Genomic DNA, 24,426 nt, shown 5'->3' on the forward strand with positions numbered 1-24,426 from the left:
ACCTATAAGTAAATTACTTAGTCCTCATTAAGAAGTTTCTGAGTACTTCCTCTTATCTCCTAAACACATTTTTCAGATTAAGTGTCTGTACTTTTGCACAAAACCAGGAAAAGGAGTAAAGTAGAAATGTGTACTTGTTATCTATGGCCCCATGAAAAAGCAATACCCCAACATTTATTGGCTTAAAACAATAAGTTTTTATTATCTCACAGTTTTCTGTGCGTTTGGAATCCAGTTGCTCCTTACTGAGTGTTTCTTACTTAATTCTCTCATTAAATTATGGTCAATTTGTTGGCTGGGACATTAATCATCTCAGGACTTAACTGGAGATAAAAATATGCTTCCAGGCTCCCTCACATGTTTGTTGGCAAATATCAGAAGATCTGCTTCCAAACTCATTAACTTCATGTTTCCATGGGCTATCTCACAACATGGCAGCTAGTTTCCTGCAGAGCTAGTCATCCAGAAAAGAGCAAGATTAGAGTGGCCAACAAGGACGTCACAGTCTTTTTATAGCCTAGCCTCAGAAGTAGCATACCATCACATCTCCCATATTCTACTCAGTAGAAGAAAGTCCAACCTACATTAAAGAGGAGGGAATTACATATGCACATAAATACAAGGTGGTGGAGATCACTGAAGATTAATTATAGACTGCAGCGTGCCCTCTTGCCTTCAATAATTCATGTCCAGCACACAGCGAACATACACTCACCTCCTCCCAAGTTCCCCGTAGTCTCTTAGTATTACAGTTGAAAACCTATAATGTCATCTTCCAAATCAGGTATAGGTATGGATGAGACTCCTTAGCTATGGTTCTTTAAGTACAGTTCCTCATATGTGACCTCGCTTTAATTGTAGATATGGGATAATAAATACATAATTATTTACTTCATAAGCACCTAATCTCCAGTAGCCAGATAGCATAGGAAAACCTCTGTGGATACTCCTGTTCCAAAGGGGTAAAAGGGAACTGTTTTAGGTCTCATTTTCATCAGGTAGGTAAGACACTCAGACATGGAAATGAGTGTCATGAAGAGAAAAGTTTATGCTCACAGTTCCCTAGAAACAAGAGGCACAGCACACTTTATCAGGAAGCACTGGAGTAAGTCAAAGGCAGACAGGACAAAAAAATTGGTGGGCTAAAGCCTTTATTGTGGTTTCTGTGGGAAGAAAGAAGTGGGGTAGGGTATGTAGGCTCAGTGGCTTGTTTGAAGAATTTTAGCAGGTTCTGAGTTGTATGGGCTGACCCTAGTTGTATGGTAACTGACCCTGGGGTGATTAGCTCAAAGGAATAGCAGCCCAGAGTGTAAGAGCCCTATAATCTAAGTGTTCGGTGAATGAGTTCTGGATTAGTTGCCTCGCATTTGAAAAGTGGATTCAGAGGCAAGTTGTTTATTATCTCTAGGAAATGGCTAACCCTGAGGGGCAATCCTCTAGACTCAGTAGGCCCCCAGAAGTCAAAGTATCAGAATATAGAAAATAAAAAGACATGTTAATAGTGAGATAAAATGGGGCATTGGTCCATAGCAGTTCTGAAATCGAGTTTGGCGATTACAGGAACGTTCTTGATTAATTATTAATGACTGAGAATACCTCATGGCTCTTCACTTTCCCTTCCTTGGTCTTGTTTTTTTTTTTTTTTTTTTTTTAACCTCAGAATTAGCTTTTCTTTTTCAAAGTAACACATATTTGCAGCTCAGCAACTTTCTCATCCTCAATTCTGCCATGGGATCGTGTGGTCAAAAGGCCTCTTCTCAATCAGTATCACCTCTATGCTCATTAGTCAAAGCAGGTGATGTTTCTGCATTAGGCAAAGTCATACCCATAAATCCTTGGGAGAGAAGCACGGATCTATTTGAGGTTCATCCTGGGAGAGCCCTTAAGAGTCCTTAAGCTTTCTACTTCTCAATTGTTTGACAAGAGGATCCTGGAGGCACACCTTTAATCTTTTCAAAGGGCCTGTTGTGTGACTGAATATACAGAGACATGACCTTTGATCTTTCAGAAGTATTATAAAACATTTACAGTAATACCCTTGGATTCATCTTTTGACCAAGTTTTCCTGGCAGTAGAGTGGATTTTATGTCTGCTTAAAAGCTATTTCTTAATTTTAGTATCGCTGGCCATCTGGAAAGGTTGAGGATTTATAAAACCATCAAATCTTGGCTCCTTCTTGTTTAACAGTCCTTATTTCCATTTATCTATTTTTTTTTCTTGTGTTTTACTATAGCAGCTAAAAGAAACAGTTGTAGCACCTTTAATACTTTGCTTAGAAGTCTCCTTAGTTAAATCACCCCCTTTGGGTATACTCTCTACTTTCCACATAACTGCAGGCAATATTGTTGCTACATTTCTGTCTTTATATAACAATCGCCTATTCTTTGCTTGCTTTTGAGCCTTAGATTCAGCATCCTCAAAGTGCACATTTCTACTATAAATCTACTTAATGAAATTTTAGCTTTGCCTACCAAGTTAACTGCAATCCTTTTCACATCTTTCTACTTCCTGGTTCCAAAGTTATTCTTACTTTTTCAGATATTTATTATAATGACATCTGTCTCCTGGAACCAAAATCTGTATTAGTTATCAATTTTTTGTATAACAAATTACTCCCATATTTAGTGGCTTAAAATTAAAAAAAAAAATCAAAAACTCATAGTTTCTGTGGTTAAGTATCTGGGTGCGAGTTTCTGAGTGTCTGTGACTCAAGCTTTCTGCTGTGGTTGCAATCAAGCTGTTGGCTGAGGTACAGTCATCTGAAGCCACAACCGGGGCTGAAGGGTCTGTCTCCAACTTTCCCATTAGACTACTGGCAGTCTTCAGAAGATCTGCTTCCAAACTCATTCATGTGGACCTCTACACAGGGCTGCCTCGTGACATGACAGTTAGCTTCCCCAGAACAATCAAAGAGAGACAGAGTGTTCAAGAAGAAAGCCATTATCTTTTTATAACTGAATATCAGCAGAGACATCCAATCACTTCTTCCTTTGTCTATTTATCAGATATGACTAAGTAAGTACAGGCAAGGGAAGGGTATTACAAATGTATGTAGACACCAGGAAGCAGGGGTCTCTGAGGATCACTGTAAGAGTTTCCAACTAATACAAATTTTCCTAATGATATGTATATATGTAGATCTAGACCCTATTTGAGCATATTCTACCAATTTCTACAGACTTGGGAGAACTGTCCTTCATAATGGACATTTACATATTTGTCAATATGAATATGTGAGGTAATTGTTTCTCCCAATGACCTCCCAATGAAAAAGAAGTGGTTAAGTCAAAAGGAAAGATTAGGAATTGCTGCTGCTCTCACCACCTTAATTGGTGGCAAAAGCAGTATTCAAATAAGGAATGTGATATCACAGGCTTCACTAAAATGATACAGAATTTAAGACAATTAAATACCCTGTCTCTAATTCTCTGCAGAGAATCCTCTTTAATCTCTCTCTCTCTCTCTTTTTAAATTTATTTATTTTGAGAGAGAGAGAGAGAGAAAAAAAATACACATGCGAATGAGCAGGGGAGGGGCAGAGAGAGGGAGAGAGAGAATCTCAAGATGCTGAGCCTGAAGCAGGGCTTAATCTCAAGAACTGTGAGACCATGACTTGGGTGGAAACCAAGGGTCCAACATTTAAAAACTGAGCCCCAACCCACCCCTCTGGGAGCTCCTATTGTCTCTTTTTGATAAACAGTAATCCCCTCCTTAACCTTGGTTTTGCTTTCCAGTTGTAGTCACCAGAGGCTAATTGTGGTCCCTAGTGGTGATCCTCCTTCTAACAAATCATCAGAAGATCAATATCAGCCTAATGCATCATCCCACATCATCACAAGAAGAGTGAGTACAGTAAGATACTTAGAGAGAGAGAGAGAGAGAGACACAAAGAGAGGGGCACCTGGGTGGCTCAGTGGGTTAAGTGTCCAACTTCGGCTCAGGTCATGATCTTGTAGTTTGTGAGTTCAAGCCCCACATCTCACTCTGTGCTGACAGCTCAGAGCCTGGAGCCTGCTTCGGATTCTTGGTCTCCTCTCTTTGTCCCTCCCCCACTTGTGCTCAGTCTCTGTCTCAAAAATAAACAGTAAAAAAAAAGAGAGAGAGAGAGAGAGACCACATTCACATAATTTTTATTACAGTATATTGTTATAATTTTTCTATTTTATTATTATTGTTAATGTTTTACTAAGCCTAATTTACAAATTAAACTTTGCCCTAGGTATGTATGCACAGGAAAAAAACATAGTATGTGTAAAATTCAGTACTATCAATGGTTTCAGGCATCTGCTAGGAGGTCTGGGAACTTAATCCCTGCGGATAAGGTTGAGTGGTGGGTGGGGAGACTACTATACATCCATTTAATGTAGGAAAGAGACAGGTAGGTAAAGCATGCAGGAAATTTAAATGGGCAATTGCCAAATACGTGGGTCATGGTGGGTTTATGGGAGGCAAATAATGGAAGCAAGATTTTCTGACTACTATAACAATTTTTGCACAAAGTATAAGCATATCAGTTAAGAATTAGTTCCACTAGAACCTATGGATATATCTATATATCTATATATCTAGATGGGTCATGGTGGGTTTATGGGAGGCAAATAATGGAAGCAAGATTTTCTGACTACTATAACAATTTTTGCACAAAGTATAAGCATATCAGTTAAGAATTAGTTCCACTAGAACCTATGGATATATCTATATATCTATATATCTATATAGATATATAGATATATAGATATATAGATAGATAGATCTATATCTGTAGATCTATAGATCTATCTATCTATCTATATATATATATGTAATGATTTCTGCTCCCAAATACATTCTGGTGTTCAATACACTTATGATGATTTTTGAATCAACTGCAAGCGTATTAACATGGTACACTGTGCATAGGACACTTTGAAATATGCCTAACACAGATTTTTGAGAGGTTAGTGCGGTATTTTAATGAAAGCAGTATCGTTGTAATGACAAGTCAGATTAATGATTTAAATTTCAGCTTTGTCATTTATTTTAAGTAATGAATATTCATGCATATCTTATAGGATGTTTTTGAGGATTATAGGAGAAAATAATATTAAAGTCCCAAATAGGGCTTGTTACATTAAAAAAAAAAAGCTCAAAAAATACCATTTTAACTATCTTTCCTTTTTAGCAAACATTAACTGAGAAAAGCTGCTTGCCTGTGTTCCCTCCCTAGTGCCAGATTTCTATTCATTTACCTTTTAAATTCAGTCAGTTTAAACATATGTAATTATTCCTGAGAAAGATTTACCATTTAATTTATAGTATGTTAATTTTGTACACAATGCAAAGGGTAAAGTATTCTGAGTAATGTGGAGCTGACTACACTTTAATGTACAGAGAAAGAGCAAGTTGGTAGGTTTGACTGATGTGCATTGTCAGGGCTGAAAAAATTGTAATCTTGAAGTGTGGGACACTTCACCTGCAAAATAACAAGCGAGCACAGATGAATAGGTCCAAGCATGTAGAACATGTTTATATATATTTACATAGTAAATTAAATTTGAACTTGGGTTTCATATAACTCAAAGTTTTAATCTACTTGAGGTCTTCAATAGGTAAATGCCAACATGAAAATGTAGTTCAAGGAAGGTTTTTCTAGTACCTTTAAGTACAGTAAATTTGGTAAAGAAAAAGGGCAAGGGAAAAATGGAAAGTTGACATATCAATAAGTGAAAAAAGGAATAGATGTGACAAACTCCCTAGTGCTTAAATCAGTGAGTGATTCATAAGCCTATTTTTATCCTGTAAGTTGCAATTCATTGAAATAAGTCATATAAAGTATGTATCTAAATTAGTAAGAAGCATGTTTGTGTGTTCCATTTTAATAGGTGTATATCATTTTGCAATCTCATACAATATCGTGTTTTGTGGGAAATTCAATTATAAAATCTAAATGGCTGATTCAGAGAACTCTGACAGTATTTTTTATCTGAGAAATTCTAAGGATTAATTAGATGTTTCACATAGTCCATAATATATGAAACAAGTTTTTCAATAAGCAAACTGAACCATTATTTCCTTAGACCTCTCTGATAAAGACTGTTGGTCCAAATCGTTGGCATGATAAAACCACATTCATTCATTAATAGTCTGCTCTACTGGAACTGTCTGCCAGCTTAAACCATTGAACAGCCCAGTGGAAAAATACACAAAGGGAGTAGACGAGATTGCAAATGATCGTGCTGTTCAGGAAACATATAAGGCATTTTATATACCATCTCCTTAGAGTGTTTAGAACCATCTATTTCTAGAACTGCATGGATCTAATATTCTTGGGTTGCAACTCAGTTTGAAGTGTATTATTTAGATCATTATAACTCTGTTGGATATATTCTTTTATTCCAACAAAATGCTTGGGAAATAATCTTTCCACACTCTCATTGAATTTTTCCATCTCTGTTTTTCAATTCGATCACTTATTGTGGACAGGCACAAAATTCTCTTCCGATTCTTTTTGGACAATTTCCAAAAGCTCTTCCAAAGTATTTTCTCCTTCACTTGCTTTTGGCTCAACATAAAATGCCTCAGAGTCCCTAATGGCTTCAGCGTTCACAGGAAGTCTTTATTTTCTCTCCCTGTTTTGACAGCAATTTATATTAGTATCTTCATCCTTCAAATTCTTCTCAGAGTTATTTTCAGCTGGATTTCTCCCCGTCTCATTAAGTCTTTCTTTATAAAGGCACATTGTAGAACTGATCCCTACTCATGCAAAACATTAGAATAAAACAAGTTTACTGTTTCTGAAGCTTCACTTATTGTACTGTAATTATCTACTGAAACATGAAATCAGATCAAGACTTAAACATATTAAGAGAAAATTTCTAACTTTTGAAGAATGTTGCATCCCATCTATTTGAATTTAGGCAACTCATTTATGACTCACAATCCTAATCAAGAGACTAAAGGTTCCAGTAAATGGTTACAAGAATGGACAATATATTCTACTTTATACTAGTGCCTTTAGTAATGCTCCCATCAATGGTAGGTTCTTCTGGGAAAATTCCAGTAAAGAATGTACAAATTGTGATTCATTTATTTTGACATGGGGTCTTTCTTATAATTGAAGCTTGGGAGACTATTCATTTTAAAGGGAGAAGTAAGTCTATAATTTTAGATATGAAAGGGACTCGCTAAACAGACAGTGTGATTTATCAGCTTTACAAATGAGGAAGTGTAGTCCACTGAGGTTAGGTGATGATAAAAGACTATTGAGTAACACAGGAGAGTCCATAACCCTCCATAACTCTTCTCTTCGTGACCCTTTGTCATAAACTTTTTGCAGAGATTACTCTGTGTTGCTAATTAAGCTATTATGACAGTTTATCTGTTTCAATCACCTGGACTTAACTCTTTTAGTTTGTATGGAACAAAAGAAACCCTGGAAAATGGCAGCAGCATTTGGCTTCTGATATCTATTGCAACACCAGAAAAAGTCCTCTACTGACTGTTTATGCATTAACTCTTAATCCAATGGAAATGAGACTGCCTTTTACTGCTCTCAGGGATTATTTCTAATTGCTCTTCTTTAACACTCCTATTCAAATGTTGATCCTTAGCATGGTACCTCTTTGTGACGGTGGGAGGAAAGCTTTTCCCTTCTCTTCTAGGTTCTTTGGCTGGCCTAATAATGAAATTGACATAAACAGATTAACAGGAGGAAAAAAATACATATAATTTCATGCACAAGGGAATCCCAAAGATGTGAGGCTCTGACAGGCAAATTGCTCACTTGCCACCCTGAGCTAAGGATAAAGGGGTGGTGGTCTTGGGCTTCAAAGGGGAGGAAGACAATTCATAGGAGGAGCAAATGTTTGGTGAAAAAATGTTAGCCATGCTGTGAGAAGTCTTTCTTGTGTTAAAAACCAAACCAAATCAAACAACAACAACAACAACAACAGAAACTATCCTTGTCAGTAGCTCCCTTGCTGGTACAGGCTCCCCATCTAAATTCTTTTAGACAGTTAATGGGGAGGTAGGGAAAAAAAAAAGCTCCTCCTAAATCTGTTGGGCCTTAATCATCTTCAGCTGGAAAGAACCCACATGCCAAAGTGGCACATTCTGGGGCGGCCTGCCCTGAACCCCATTAGTGAAATACATATTGCCAGTACATGCATGACAAGTAGAGAAACTGCAAAAACTGCATATAGAAAATTTATAACATTTTATCAATGTTGAAACTTCTAAGTGCATTATCAGAGGATTCTTATTGTAGAACAGTAATTCAGATGTTGTCAAACTCACCCGGTGAGGCATGTGTGGCACTCAGGTGTTGGTGGACCATTTTTTTGGTCCATTAAAGATAGGGTTTTTTTTTTAATTTTTTAATTTTTTTAAATTTATTTTTGAGAGACAGAGTGACAGAGCATGAGAGGGAAACACAGAATCCGAAGCAGGCTCCAGGCTCTGAGCTGTCAGCACAGAACTGACACAGGGCTGAAACTCGTGAACCACAAGATGATGACCTAGGCTGAAGGCAGGCGCCCCCAAATAGGGTATTTTTTAATGGTCCTTTGCTGCATAGTTTGAGCAGCACTTCACTAGAGGAATGAGAATTTAGGGTTTGGTAGCTTCAGTGGCACTGACTGCTTAAATATTTAGTTGGTTTCAATTCCCCATAGCCTTGTCTTCTCACGGTAGCACACAGTTCAGATATCTCTGTAATTATGGAAATAGTTGCCTAAAGAACAGGAAATGCCAATAGCTATGCTCTTAGTTCACCTTTGAGTCCAGCAGAAGTTACTTATTATTAATGAGTTCATTGGGTGGGAAGGTAGAAAACTGTAACAGAACCCAAGAGGCTTGTTTTGATTTTCTTCCTGATTGGAGGAAAGAAAAACAATGGGAAAATATTGTATTCATTCACTAATTCCTAGGGGAAAACATACCCTTTTCACAGGAAGGGGACATGCTAAAGTATTTACAGTTTCTTAGCAATTTAGTTTTTCTCAGAGGAGAAACGAAGGAAGACAGAAAGGCAGAAAGGATTCCCCTCAGTGACATGAAACACATTTTGAGATGACCATAGAAATCAGGGGGGTTGAAAGATGCAAACAACCTCTCATCCATTTCTGAAAACATGTTGAACTATAGAAATTGTGTAAGGTTTCAAAATATGTTCTTGAAAATTAGGAGAATAAATAAAATATCTTATCAGCACCAAAGAAACATTCCATAATTACTGTAAAAGTCAGCAGGGAGGGTCAGGGAAAATGAAGGAACATCTGTGTTGGGGCTGAGAGAGCTGAAACTTTTTTTTTTCTTTACTGGAGCCGCAAGCACTTTCTTTTTTTTTTCTTTTTTTTTCTTTTCAATATATGAAATTTATTGTCAAATTGGTTTCCATACAACACCCAGTGCTCATCCCAAAAGATGCCCTCCTCAATACCCATCACCCACCCTCCCCTCCCTCCCACCCCCCATCAACCCTCAGTTTGTTCGCAGTCTCTTATGCTTTGGCTGTCTCCCACTCTAACCTTTTTTTTTTCCTTCCCCTCCCCCATGGGTTTCTGTTAACTTTCTCAGTATCCACATGAGAGTGAAACCATATGATATCTGTCTTTCTCTGTATGGCTTATTTCACTTAGCATCACACTCTCCAGTTCCATCCACGTTGCTACAAAGGGCCATATTTCGTTCTTTCTCATTGCCATGTAGTACTCCATTGTGTATATAAACCACAATTTCTTTACCCATTCATCAGTTGATGGACATTTCAGCTCTTTCCATAATTTGGCTATTGTTGAGAGTGCTGCTATAAACATTGGGGTACAAGTGCCCCTATGCATCAGTACTCCTGTATCCCTTGGGTAAATTCCTAGCAGTGGCAGCAAGCACTTTCAAGGAGATTGTTAGAGCTGTTTGAACTCATTGTATATGTAAAGTCTAAGAACAGGACCTCAGAATGGACAGTTTAGGGTAAGAATGTAAGGAAGTCCCATTGAAAGATTTACTTAAAGTTTTCCTAAGCTCTGTAAAAATAAATGTAAAGTTTATAATAATAAATTTCATTTGTATGCCTCATTACAGTCTGGAAGAATGTCCACCTTGACTGTTCTCATTTTATACAACAGGTGAATAAGAGAGTTATTTCCATTTTACAGGTGAGGATGTTGGAGTATCAGTATGACTCAGGGGATCAGGATCCACACCTACCAAATTTTGGGTTGTTTTGTTTTTTCTATAGCAATCTCTAAGAGGACATAGAATATGTGTTTTACTTTCCTTACTTTCTCTCCTTTCAAATTCAGGACACATGGTAGGGGTGCATGAATAACAGTTTTACTATTAAAAAATATGTAGACTAACCTTGACTGTTATTTTTTGCATTCTTACATTTTTTTTAATCAAGGTGTCCTGCTTTCAGTTAGAGAACATTCCTTCTAAAGACATTCTAAATATATTCAGTCAATCTAAAGATGTTCTGTCAATCAGAGAACTGTGACAGACCAAATTACATTTCATGTTTCACTTTTTAGGTTGCTGTTAGTGTTTTGATGTCTTTGTTTCATGACTTGGAAAATGGAACCTGCATAAGTTCAGGGATGTTTCAGGATTATGTGAAAAATCAAGAAAATATTATTTTGGAGATATGTAGGAATTTATTGAAACTATGTGGAGGAATAATATCTAGCCTTTCTACCTGATTAATAATAGGGTATAATAACTGTTTTGTTTAAAGGTTAACTGGGGAGTCATAAAAATTATATAATGGAAGTTAGAAATATTTCATTACAGAAGAATTCACAAAAGTTGGGCTTATTTTCTGCTTTTATTTTTATCACTTTTGAATGCAGTTTGAAATATGTATTGAATGTGTTCAAAAAGTAATCCAGAACCATAAGTAATTTGATTTAAATCAATAAAATCTAAATGATGTTTTTGAAATTCTATATGAGAATTTTTGCTTTAGTTTAACGATCTCATGATTTGTGATATTTTTGATAGTCATTGATTGTACTACATTTTTAAAATTTTGATGTTAGGTCTAATCATTTCCCTTGCTTACTAAACGTATTACTTCAATGTCATTCTTTCTCCCCTACCTACACCAATTTGATGAACTACTTTGAAATCAACATTACCAACATGCTAACTATCCACAGCTATAAAAATCTATTGCATATTTTATGATTAATATATCAACCCTCAAGATACAATCCCAACAAGTAGAAATATATATGGTTGGAATTTGGTGTAGAAAATCACTGAATATCTTCCCCCAGTGAGACAGAGGGAACTGACTCTCATCCTTGCCCTCATCCCATCCATGTGGAAAGTTTACGTTAAGCACATTCTCTAATTCCCAAGGAACGTTTCTCAAGTTTCCTTTTACAGAGACTAGCCTATAACTAGGACCCATATGTGCTGTACAGAGTCAAGAGCAAAACATTGGGGTAATAAGAGCAGGAAAGAAGGAAAGAATAGTATGTCAATAGGCAATGAAAGCTGAAGAAGAGTAGACAAATATTTTATATTTAGGGTGGCAAAGGATGGGAGGTGGAGAATGGGGAAGAATTGCTAGAAAATTTCTTTCTTCCATTTGTAAATCCCAACTCATTTTCTTACAACATATATTGACAGTCTGTTCCAGGCCAAGCATTGTGTTAAATAAAGGAGGTCCATGTTCAACCCACACTCTTCCTCAGATCCTAATCTAATCATGCATGCATTTATACCCATTTTATTTTTGTGCATCCTTTCAATCATTGTCCAGTACCTCATCATCTCTTGGGTAGATCATTGTAACTCCGAATTTTTAAATATTATCCAACATCCCCCCAGCTTTAACCTCTCCAAGATAATTTCTCTAAAAGACAAATATAATCAGACATATTTAGAAATTTTACCTGAAGATTTAGATGTGCACGTCTTTTTATAAGATCAAGTTTACACTCCTCAGGGCATCTGAAGTCCTTTAAAACAAATTCTACGTGTTTTCCTATATCTCTGCATCTTCATTCTAGGTATTTGCCTCCTGTTGCTTTCATGACCTGGTGATAGGTAACTTGGCATCAGGGGCTTAGGTACCATATACACCTTTTTTTTTTCTGTTTTCACGGCTTTGATAATATTGCTGTCTTTGCCAACAACCCCCTAGTCAGGCTTTCCAATCAGATTATGTCCTCTCTTCAGTGCATCTTTTCTGCCTTCCTTACACAGAGTTAATTGTTTTATTCTGTGGACTCCATAAGTAATTTTGCTCATCTCCACTATAGCAGAACACATTGTATTGCATTTATACTGCCTGACTACTGTGAATTCTTCTAGGTTGGAAATTCCTTATTTTCTCTTATTTGCATATACCTAACTTATTGACTGTTCTATAGCAGATACGTAATAAATATAAAATAAGTGAATAACCATTCCTTAACAGTAGCATTGGCTTTTATGTCTGCATAAGTCACCATCCTAGAAAGAAGAAAGTGTATTACACTTTATAGTGTTTACAAAGCACATAATTGAGTTTAAGATATAGCCTTATTTGGGGCACCTGGATGGCTCTGACTCTGGCTCAGGTTATGATCTCACAGTTTGTGAGTTTGAGCCCCACATTGGGCTCTGTCCTAACAGTTCAGAGCTCAGAGCCTGGAGTCTGCTTCGGATTCTGTGTCTCCCTCTCTATCTGCCCCTCCCCCCGTCAAGATATAGCTGTTATTCTATGCAGAGAGGAAAAACAATACCAGGTAAATTTTTCCACATGGCTTACCCTACACACACACACACACACACACACACACACACACACAAACACACCACACTCATAAAAGGATGCACCATTTGGAGGAAGTAATCTCCCCAGGTCAAACTCCGTCAATCCCTACCTAGGTCTTAGAAGCTGAGAGGATGAAGTGTCTGTCTTGGGGAAACCAGTCAGCCTACAACAGTCTTCATCAGCTGCTCCCCTAGCAAGCCTTTTGTGTTGCCCTGATAACATTCTGCCATTGCCAGGAAACCGGGCTATTATTGCTGGTGATTTCCCTGATGAAGAGGCGTGTAGCCATTGTCCCAAAGAAACAGAGGCAAGAGGCAAGAGCAGAATATTACAATTTTCTTTCAATTCCTCTCTTTTCCTTCCAGGCTCTATCTGCTCCAACTGGCAGGCACCACCCACCTGCCCCCACCCACCCAACCCACACATCAGATTCAAGGTAGACTTCAATCTGTTCCATCTATTCAATCCTAGAATCTGTAATTCTGTTTAACTTCTCTAATTTCTGCAGAGATGCATGCAATGGGGGGAGACAATAGCCCATGCCAGATTAAAGCCTTGAAAGGAAAAAATTAAAATGTCAAAATGTTAACAGAGATGATGTATAGGTGGAAGGGTCTTAAAGAAATATATTCATATCTGTGTATATACATAGATTTGATTTTAAACAGCCTTTAAGACAAGTCATTATTTTGCATTTTTATATTGTGATCTAAAAGGTTCTTTAGGGATTAGGGAGTACAACATTTCATTTCATCTATACCTAAACTGAGGGCGAAAGGGACAACATTATATACTTGAAAAAGATTATAGGGCTAGTTGATTGCAGGGCATGAGCTTGATTTCAGTTCTTTCTAGCTGGCCAAGATCACCTTCCACTGCACCATATTGCTTTTATTAAAATAAGATGGATTTTTAGAGAAACTAATTTAAATCCGGTGAATAGGTAAAGTGAATTAAGCAAAACGAAGCTATGTAATATCCTTAACAAATGACTCTTTGCGATCGACATTAGGAAGATTTTAGCTGTATTGGACTAAGCTTTAATGAAATCTTTAAGCTGAAAGGGACCTCTTAATTTCAACTATTTCAAATTCATAAGATTATTTATTTTGTTTAACCTATTTTAATGATATATTAGCAGTATAAAATTAGAACGACTCAAAAATTACAATGAAAACAACTTTGTTCTTGTGAATTTACAGTTAAAAGTGACAATATCATCAGGTGATTAATTGAATAAACATAGGTTGTTCAGTACAATTACCATCTATTTGGTTTGATAAAGTATTTATTTATATGGGTGCCATTGTGGGGTAAAGCACAGTTAGAAATCTTGAAGTAAGTCATTCCCGTCTACCCTCTTGAGTTACCTTCCTTCCTTCCTTTCTTTCTTTCTTTCTTTCTTTCTTTCTTTCTTTCTTTCTTTCTTTCTTTTTCTTTCAGGGAGAGGGAGATTGAGGGTAATGGAAAATTATAAACTAGCTCTTTTTAGGTGTACAACCTCCAGGCTTGGGTTCATTGGCACTGATTACATTTTATACAAATTACTGTGCAAAGTGATTCTTTGATAGGTGATTGCAATCAGGATGATAACATATAATTTTGATTAATCAAGGGAGTTTGATTAATTTCAGTGTTGATCGTAGCATAATCCCATGCCAGAATGAAATGCTGTTTACTGTCATTTGGGGTGAGTGATACCCAACAGTGAAATGAGCACTTGAAGTCCTCCAAACTTTGAACTGAAGTTATCTAACATTTCTAGTTATTTCTGTTGATGAATATAAATAATGTTTCAATGTTTTCAGAAGTATAAATCCCCAAACTCATTATGATATATAAAAGCACACTAAGAAGTATGTTGCCAAAAAAGACCATTTTGCTACCTTCTTTCTTCTATCAAACCTTACATCTCCAAAGCATTATTCACTTCCTATAGATGTGATCGGGTTTTCACTCTGTTATGTTTAACTATTACTTTTTAAAAAATGCAATTCTGGTTTATATTTCAGTAGAGTTTATATATGACTTTTAGCTCTTGAAAACTACCAGTTAGATATTGTTAACCCTAACCATTAATAATTAACAAATGAACTTAGTTTTTGATCCACCATCATTTTTGCTAGACAATTCTTTTATTGATTTCTGGATATAACTGAGTCAGTGACTACTATATCTATTTCAGCATCCCTTATATTCTTTTGTCACCAGATTCTCAACCAGTGACCCAATTTCCTACCTTATTCAAAGTAACCGTGCCCTGGATCATCCTCAAATTAGGTCTTTTTCAGGTAAAAATTGTGGTTTGTTTTGTTTTGTTTATGATAACTATTTAATTGATTCTATCAGCAACTTTGGCACATCTTTTCCTAAAAGGGAAACAGATTCCAGCTACCCAGAAGTTCATGAGGTGTAGTGGCCACTGGACAGACCCCTAAAGTCACTGATCCCACTCCATATGCCTGGTGCTCCAGTAGCATAAGTAGAATATGAAGAGAGACAAGGAAGGCAGGGTGAGGGAAATAGCGGCCCTGGCCTGTGCCTTTGCCTGCAGGAGTGAAGAAAAGAGGGCAGGAGACATTCCTGCACAGAAGGGCTAGAATTTCCCATTAAAGTTCTCAACCTCATTGTGTTGGGAGAAACAGATGAGTCTGTCTCCATCTGTCTGTATCAGGAGCTCTGCCCCAAGTGGCCTTCTGTCACCTCTGTTCTATCTTCCCGATTCTGTATTCCAGATTCTGCAATTCCAACCCAACTTCCATCCTCTGTCGTTATTTCTCTCAAGTACAGCTCTTCCTCCAGTTATCAACATCATGTCACACTGTCGTGTTGCTGTTCCAGCACTTACCATTTTCCATAATTACTGCTTTGATTAATAGTGTATTTGTTTGTATTTGACTTCTCCATCTAAATATAAATTCTATGGATGAGGAGAACTTTCCTTTTTACTACTATATTTCCAGTGCAAAGGATAAGCTATCACTATAATGGATATTAAAAAAGAAATGTTGAATGAATAAATGAATGTTCTAATGCTCTCTTATTAACCCTCACTTTCATTTCAATGATTCTATTAAAGATTATCTGCTTTCTACTTCTAATAGTATCTGAAGATTCATTTGATCTAAGTTCACTGTACACAATAAATCCTAGTCTCCTAAAGATACTGTCTTACATAAAATGTTTCCTCTTTTTTATGTTCTTAAAGCTCTCCATTTCAATTTTTAAAACACACTTTGTAATATGGGCATTGGATTTAGACTGTTTGGTATTGTAGTTACTCTTTTGCTACTTACTAGTTGGTGCATATGAACAAATATATTTCCCATTTTCCATGTTGATGTTAACAATCTTAACTCCTCAGTTGTTCTGGGTATTAAATGAGTTCAGATAGTATGGTGCTCAGAACACTACCTGACTTATAATAATTTCACATTAAATGTGAGCATTTTCATCATAAAAAACTAATTCTTTTTTGCCTTTAAAAAGTCTCAGTAGAGGGATGCCTGGGTGGCTCAGTTGGTTAAGCGTCCAACTTCAGCTTAGGTAATGATCTTGCGGTTCCTAGGTTTGAGCCGCTCATCGAGCTCTGTGCTGACAGCTCAGAGCCTGGAGCCTACTTCAGATTCTGTCTCCTTCTCTCTTTGCTCCTCCCCCACTCATGCTCAGTCTCTCTCTCTCAAAAATAAATGAATGAACGAATGAATGAATGAATGAATAAATCTTAGTTGAGAGGTAGGTGAGAGAACTGGAGAAAATATTTAGATGATTTTCTTTTCCATGGTATTAGTATTTCTCTATGACCTACCCGGATCCATAAAATGTCCCTATGTGGTAATTTTATTCTTTTAGTTATTTGCTAGAAAAATCATAATCTTTTTTAAAAAATTTGCAGGGGCGCCTGGGTGGCGCAGTCGGTTAAGCGTCCAACTTCAGCCAGGTCACGATCTCGCGGTCCGTGAGTTCGAGCCCCGCGTCAGGCTCTGGGCTGATGGCTTGGAGCCTGGAGCCTGTTTCCGATTCTGTGTCTCCCTCTCTCTTTGCCCCTCCCCCGCTCATGCTCTGTCTCTCTCTGTCCCAAAAATAAATAAACATTGAAAAAAAAATTTGCAGCTGTAAACATCTAAGCTAAAGCCACTGGACTTTGTTTATGGACCTATCCTTTTAGTGTTTAATTCAAACACCTAAACTACAAGCTCTATTTCCTTATCAACATTTTCACCCTTACTTCTTACATATGACTTTATCCATCGAATTAATTACTCTGACAAGAGTGTCATAAATATCTTTCCTCAAAACCTATAGAAAACATCCTTCTGTATCCTACCAGAAAAATAGTGAGTCCAATTAACCCATGACACCATTGGATAACAAGTAACACTTGTAGCTAGATCCAAGGCTGGGAAAGAAATTGCCAGACAGGATACACAGATGAGGTCCCGTCATTGAAGTCACATTGAATTTAATATGCTAGATGTTACTCAAATGATTTCCTACTCCATATTTGTATGAAAGATTCCTAGAAGCATATGTAAGAAATTAAGAGTCAAGTTAAAGAGCTGTACATTCGTCATACAATACTACAGAATTAATCAGTTAAAAGGCAAAAGAGAAAAGAAAAGTCTTGGGTGCAAAATACAGTACTAAGAGAACAAATTGTGAGGTTAAATAAGTTATAATTCAGCAATGCGATTTTAGCAAGCTTGTACTAAAAAGGGGCAAAGAATATTATATAAGGAATATGGAACCAATGGTATAGACTACTCCACTTTTGTCTGAGAGAAGGGATAGCCTCAGCATCTGCTCTGAGATGTCAACACTTTGCATTTGGAGCTCCAGGTGAGCCAAGCACCATTACACAAGAGGAAAAGTTGCATGCAAGAGGAAAATTGGTGGCCATTTCCAAGCAAAATCAATATTGAATGGAACGTGAAGATCAGAGACAAGATTGGGATCAGAATGTCCTCAGATTCGGTTGATGGAGCCTGAGCTTAATGCCCTATTTTTTGAAGTTCATTTATTCTTTTATTTATTTTTTTAAATGCTTCTTTTTGAGAGAGAGAATGTGAGAAGGGGAGAGGGGATGTGAAGTGGGCTTTTCACTGACAGCAGCAAACCTGATGCTGCGCTCGAACTCTCAAACTGAGATCATGACCTGAACCAAAACCAAGAATCAGACACTTAACTGACTGAGACATCCAGGTGCCCCTTAAAATTGTTTTTTTTTTTTAATTTTTATTTTGAGAGAGAGCAAGAGGGGGAGGGGTAGAGGGAGAGGGAGAGAATATATTGTTTTAACTGTAACTCTTCTCTATTTTCCTCATATGTACTTCTCCATCCTGATATAGCCTAACAGGTTACTAAGTTTCTTTTTTCCCTTATGCCCAATGATACTACCTGGGCTTTTTCTGTTCTCCTCCTTCCCAATTGAATGGACAGATTTTTGAGACCCAAGATATAACCATTTACTCCTGTCTTTTATGAAAATTAGCCTTCTTTTGCTTCAATCAGCACCTCTTAAGAATGGCTACCACTCTTAAATTTCTGACTCTGATCAAGGCAATGATTTCTAATCATCTCTGGTATATTGTTGAAAATCTATTTTTTGCACAACAATGAAATTTGTCTAATGGTTTCTTCTCATAAAATTATTCTCTGGTTTCCCAGTTCTGCTAATGGCCATATAATTTTCTTTCTTCCAAATAATAATCCATTGACTCAATTGCCTTCTTGTTCTTTTTCCTTCACTTGCTACTCATAGTCAGTTTCATCAAATCATTTTTTTGATGATTTCTCAAATTTATCTCTCCCTCTTCATTTTGACTGTTATATAAGTTGTCTTCAAATTTCAAATGTTCTTCCTTCTTCCATACCCTAATAATTCTTGAAATTTCAGTCCATGCTCTGTCCTTCTTAAATATCTTTCTAATCTGCTTCCTAATCTGTCTTCACTTTCTCTAATTCCTTTTGATTTATTGATCTTATTAACTTGTATGTATGATCTTGGTGTCCATATACTGTGTGTTAAAAAGAGCAAAACTTCACTTTGGGTAGATCCTTTATCTTTACTTATTTTTTTTTTTTGTCTTTATATTGACTAATAGATGTTTGAAAATTACAATGGTTTTTAAAATGAGAAAACAGGCAATATTTGATTTACTGGTAGTAATCTCAGTATAAAACTATTCAAACCCATTAATTCAATCAATCCTTAATAAAAATTTATCCATTTAATGTCTAATGATTTTTTTTGAGAGAGAGAGTGCATGAGTGGGGGAGGAAGAGAGAGACTCCCAAGCTGTGTCCACACTCACCACAGAACCTGATGCAGGGCTCAGTCCCATGCCCCTGGGATCATGACCTGAGCCAGAATCAAGAGTCAGACACTCATCTGACTGAATCATTCAGGAGCCTCCAATTCATTCATATATTTTTGAGAAACACACTTATCTTGAGTACCCACTTTGTCTCATGCATGATGTTGGTGCTGTGGGTATTAAAAACAAAAAAAGAAGAAGCCTAATCTCTGACCACATGACTTTCAATATCTAGTAAGGAAAACAATAATTTCAAAAATTATTTTACAGTGTCATCATAATTGATATAATATAGTCAACAATAGGATGTTCTGTTAACAACAGAATGCAAAGGAGAAATATGAGGAAAATATGAAAACTTCAGATAAATACACCAGTTTATAAACTTTTGATGATCTCTAATAAAATAGTGTTATTAAAGAAACCATCACTATTTTTTATCATAAAAAAGTAGGTCAGCTGTAGTTTCTGTCACTAATTTAAATCAATACATATTTGTTTTAATATTATATATTTGTACTATTATATGAAATGAGAACATTAATAAATTAAAGAATTAAAACTTAAAATTTCTACCATGGAAACTGTTGATATTACTATTTGAAAGCTTTGCTTTCTGTTTAGTTAACTTATCAATAATCAATATATGAATCAGAAACTTGTATACTCTACTATAAATAATAAAAATGTGCTATTATTACTTTTCAAAGTTTTTATTAAATTGCTTGTAACAAATGTAATGATCAATTGAATTAATTTATTTTTCCAGTAGAGAATCTCACTAATAAATTATAGAAATTCATATGATGGAAAATAATGGGAGTTAAATTTCCAGTTATTTTTTTTTCTAAATAACAACAACAGCATTATAATCATGCTTTCCATCTCCAAAACCTTTCTCGGATTTTGCACTTATCTGTATGTTGACTTTTACAGAAGGAGATAACGGAAATTGAGGCATGTATTATGTTTTCACTCCAGTAATGATGCAATTCCAAGAAGCTCTAAACAAATGGATTTGTAGTCATTTTTCATCTTTGATAGAACCAATTTGCAGAACATTTTTCTCCATCATTTATCTTTTTAGACTCTTAATCTCTTTTTAAAACTGTTTTATCTTATGGTTTCTAGTATCCCCAGCATGTTACTTTTTGAAGATTTATCCTCTTTAAGAAATCACTAAAAAATCTCTCTTTTACTCATTTATATTCATCATGTGTGGTTCTAAATCAAACGAAGTCGAATGCTAAGTAAAACAAATGGTACCTCCTGATCTTCATCATATTTTTCTTTTAATATGTTCATTCAAAGGCTATGTTAAAGAAAATGAAGTGGATCTTATACAAAAACTATTTACATGATGTCTCATTAGAAAAGGGAAAAATGAAGATTTGTCAAGAAAATAGCTTATTATCAACAAAAAATATTTAGACAGAAAACTACTTTTAGAATATAAAAATGACTTTCTTGGACATCTAGATATAAACCTTTGAAGGTAACAGTGACTCAGCCTGGTTCTCTTGTGTATTCTATACTGATTTTAACTAGTGTCTGCCCATCTTCAAAGTTTTTCTTTTTTTTTCTTTAATTGATGAGTGTTGATTAATCAGAACATAAGATTATGAACATGAAGCCACCCTCTCTGCCTCAAATTCAGGTTTCCTTTATTCAATGAATCCTAAAGATGTTGAATTCCATTAAATTTGTTGGTGAACCTATTATGTTCACCAATGAGACTATCTAACTAGAAATATCCTTATTCTGAGAATGGATTGTTTGAAGAAATGCCATAAAGATCCTTCCTTTAAGCAAAATTGTATAGAAGTTAAATGTACTTTGAACCCACTAAGAGGCGTGGAGTTTGTTTTCCAAAATATCAGATGAACTTACTATAGGCCAGTTTTATTTTGGATTTCCAAAGCAAGGGCCACAGATCAAGAGTACAAAGTGTTTGGTTGAATGTCACTTAATTACATCTTGAAGGAGATGAAATGCTGTATTGAAAACAATTGCCACTATCTTAAAGACACATTATTTTCAGTTGAGAAGCTTGGTTTTTGTTATAAGAAAAATGGAAAAGAGACATAATATTACTATTTAAAACTAAAATAAGGATGTTAGGATTTCACACACAAATGGATATATCTTTTTCAACATGTTCTATTTCAGTTTGGAGCTGTTCTTTCCTTGAACAGGTGCTTGTCAAGCAAGGAAAATGATTTAAATGGATATTTTACAATTAAAAAAACAAATTTAATTGCAGTCTCACTGTCGTGGTTCTGCGAATGCTGTATATATTACTTTAAAAGATAGAATATAATTGAATACAGGAAAAAATAGTCTTTATGACTAAATTATAACTAGAAAAAATGGCATATAATTGTGTCAAAACAAAATTAAAACATCGAGAACTGTTTCTCCCCATCCACACTGTGAAATTCATAATCTTAGCTGAAAAGTACAATGTCCTTTACTTCAAAGAATGTCCCACCACTTAGTTTGCAGACAATTTGCACTAAAAAATGTAAAAAGTAAGTAACTAGAATTAAAAGTTTAAGAAAGTACTTCTCAGATACAGTCAATGGTATTATAAAAGTGTTGTATGGTGGCAGATGGCAGCTAAACTTGTGGTGAGCATAGCATAAGGTATAGACTCGTCAAGTCACTATGTTGTACCCCTGAGGCTAATGTGGCATTGCGTGTCAACTGTTCTTCAATGATAAATTAATTAATTAATAAGTAAATTGAACTTCTCTCACCACTGATGTGGCAATAGATCAAGTAAATCCTCTTTTGAAAGGAAATAGTGTATTATCATATGGTTGTGGAGGTCAGAAATATGAGTTGGGTTTCACTATGCTAAAATCAAGGTGTTGCAGCCTGGGTCCCTTCTGGAGGCTTCTAGGAGAGAATTCATTTACCTTCCTGCTGTAGGTTCTAGAAGCCACCCATATACTTTGGCTCCTAATCCCTTCCTTTATCTTCAAAGTCAGTAGTGTGGCTTCTTTTATCTCTCTCTGACCCTTCTCTATCACCATACTCCCCCCTCCTTCTCTGACACCCCTGCCTCTCTCTTTCCCTTATTAGGACCCTGTAATTATGTTAGGCCCACCTGGACAATCCAGGATAATTTCCTATTTCAAGAGCCTCCATTGAACCCTGTATACAAAGTCCCTCTGTCACAGATTCTGGGGATTGGGAGGTGGACATCTTTGTGGGGAAGTTTTATTCTGCCTCCTGCAATTACAGATGTGGAAAGGTTATTTAAGAATCCCAATCTGTTTCAGGTCTGCCGGGGTGGCTCAGTTGGTTAAGCATCCAACTCTTGATCTCAGATCAGGTCTTGATCTCAGGTTCATGAGTACAAGCCCTGCAAAAGACTCCATGCTTGGTATGGAGATTACTTAAAAAAAATCCCAGTCTGTTTATGTAATTTTCTTTTATGGTAATACAATAACACAAATATATCAAAAGGGAATATTATCACTTAGATTGTTGTCCTTATATTCCCCAGCTGTGACCTCCAAAGAATTATATATTTTAGTGGCTATTTTCAGGTTCTTATAAATTTATAAAATTATGTATAAAATAAACTAAAACAAGGAATACATTTTAAGAAAAGGAGATAAAATATTATTAACAACAATTAATTGTTGACATTGGACTTGTTTTAAATATTTTAAAGAATCAGCCAGAATTGTTGCTAACATTTTACATTATTCTCCCCATTTTATGGATGACAAAATTGAGGCTTTGAGAGATTAAGGAATTAACTCAAAACCCAAACAGCTAATAAATATCAGGCTCTGTCTACTATCTGAGTTTTGAACAACTGCAGCATGCTGTCTGTTAATTTGATATATATCTTACCTTGGAATTATTACATGAGTGAGAATTTTTTTTAATTTTTTTAAAATGTATTTATTTATTTGAGAGAGACAGAGATGGTGTGAATGGTGAAGGGAGAGAGAGAGAGAGAGAGAGGGAGGGAGAGAGAGAATCCCAAGCAAACTCCACACTGTCAGTGCAGAGCCCCATGCAGGGCTCAAACTCAACAAAACTTGAGATCAGGACCTGAGCTGAAACCAAGAGTCAGATGCTTAACCAACTGAGCCACCCAGGTGCCCCAACATGAGTGAGAAATCTTAACCACCTCTGTAATTTTGAAGTAAGTGTTCACTGTTAAGATTTATTGAACTCAAGTGCGACTGGGTGGCTCAGTTGGTTAAGCATCTGACTCTTGATTTTGGCTCAGGTCATGATCTCACTGTTCATGAGTTTGAGCCCCGCACTGGGCTCTGTGCTGACAGCATGGAGCCTACTTGGGATTCTCTCTTTCCCTCTCTCTCTGTTGCTCCCTGGCTCACATGTGCGCTCTCTCTCTCTCAAAATAAATCAATAAACTTTTTAAAAAAGATTCCTTGAACTCAGACATTTTTGCTAAGTTAAGTAAGAAGTTAGGTGGGAAGAAAGGGCTCATGTAGAGCATGTGGGAAGACAAGAGGAATGAGAAGTAAAAGAGAGGAAACAAAGGAAGGAAATGTCAAGAAATAGACATTTCTTTCTTTCTACTCAAACACGTCTTTCACTTACCATATAAACTGGTATCATTTTCAAATGTATGGCATATTTTTTGATAGCAACCGAGGCATTCATGCAAGGGTAGCTTCATGGGCATGTGTCTGTGCAGCTCTTAAGGCCCTGCATTCAGAAGAACTCCACACTCAGTTTATGACTCCACTGTCTCCATCATGTTTTTCTTGCACCTTTCAACCTGCATTTTGCGGACAAAGTCAGATGGTGCAGAGAGCATGCCAGAGAACAGAAGAGATCTGTGCAATGTATGCCTACATCCCTTTCCCATATATTCCCACTACTCCTTTCCCATATAGCATTCACAATGCCCTATGAGCACAGAAATCAGATGGACACACAGTGTGTGTGGGGTTTATCAAGACTTAAAATGAGTGCAAGCTGTGTTTGCATCTATCCGTGAGGAAACTAATTTCCCCAAGAAGAAGCATAATTTCCATTTCAAATGCAGTAAGAAGGCCATGGTGTTCTGAGAATCAGAAGCAGCAAAGGAACCCTATCATATTCTTCCTTATTTGTGTAATGTTTCTATGTTAGCCAATTATATATACACTGATGATGAGAATACTAGGAAAGTAGAGCAACCCATACCTGCTTTTCCTTTCAGTCCTTCCTTACGCATTAGTAGGGCAAAGGTTGAGTGTGTTGCTGGAATGGATGAGTATCATGAAGTGATATGAAAGCATTCAAGTTACTTTTGTGTAGTGTTTACATGGTTCTGGTAGGAACAAAATATATATGTGTGTTAGAGCTATTATGTCAAAGTGTACA

The 24,426-nt window shown here is 36.3% G+C and overlaps 1 pseudogene; it reads left to right on the forward strand.

Moving 5' to 3' along the window:
- Positions 1–24,426, forward strand: part of LOC123600490 — a 134,281-nt pseudogene that overhangs the window by 32,284 nt on the left and 77,571 nt on the right.

This window comes from Leopardus geoffroyi, chromosome D1 (genome assembly GCF_018350155.1).
Source record: "Leopardus geoffroyi isolate Oge1 chromosome D1, O.geoffroyi_Oge1_pat1.0, whole genome shotgun sequence".
Taxonomy (NCBI): domain Eukaryota; kingdom Metazoa; phylum Chordata; class Mammalia; order Carnivora; family Felidae; genus Leopardus; species Leopardus geoffroyi.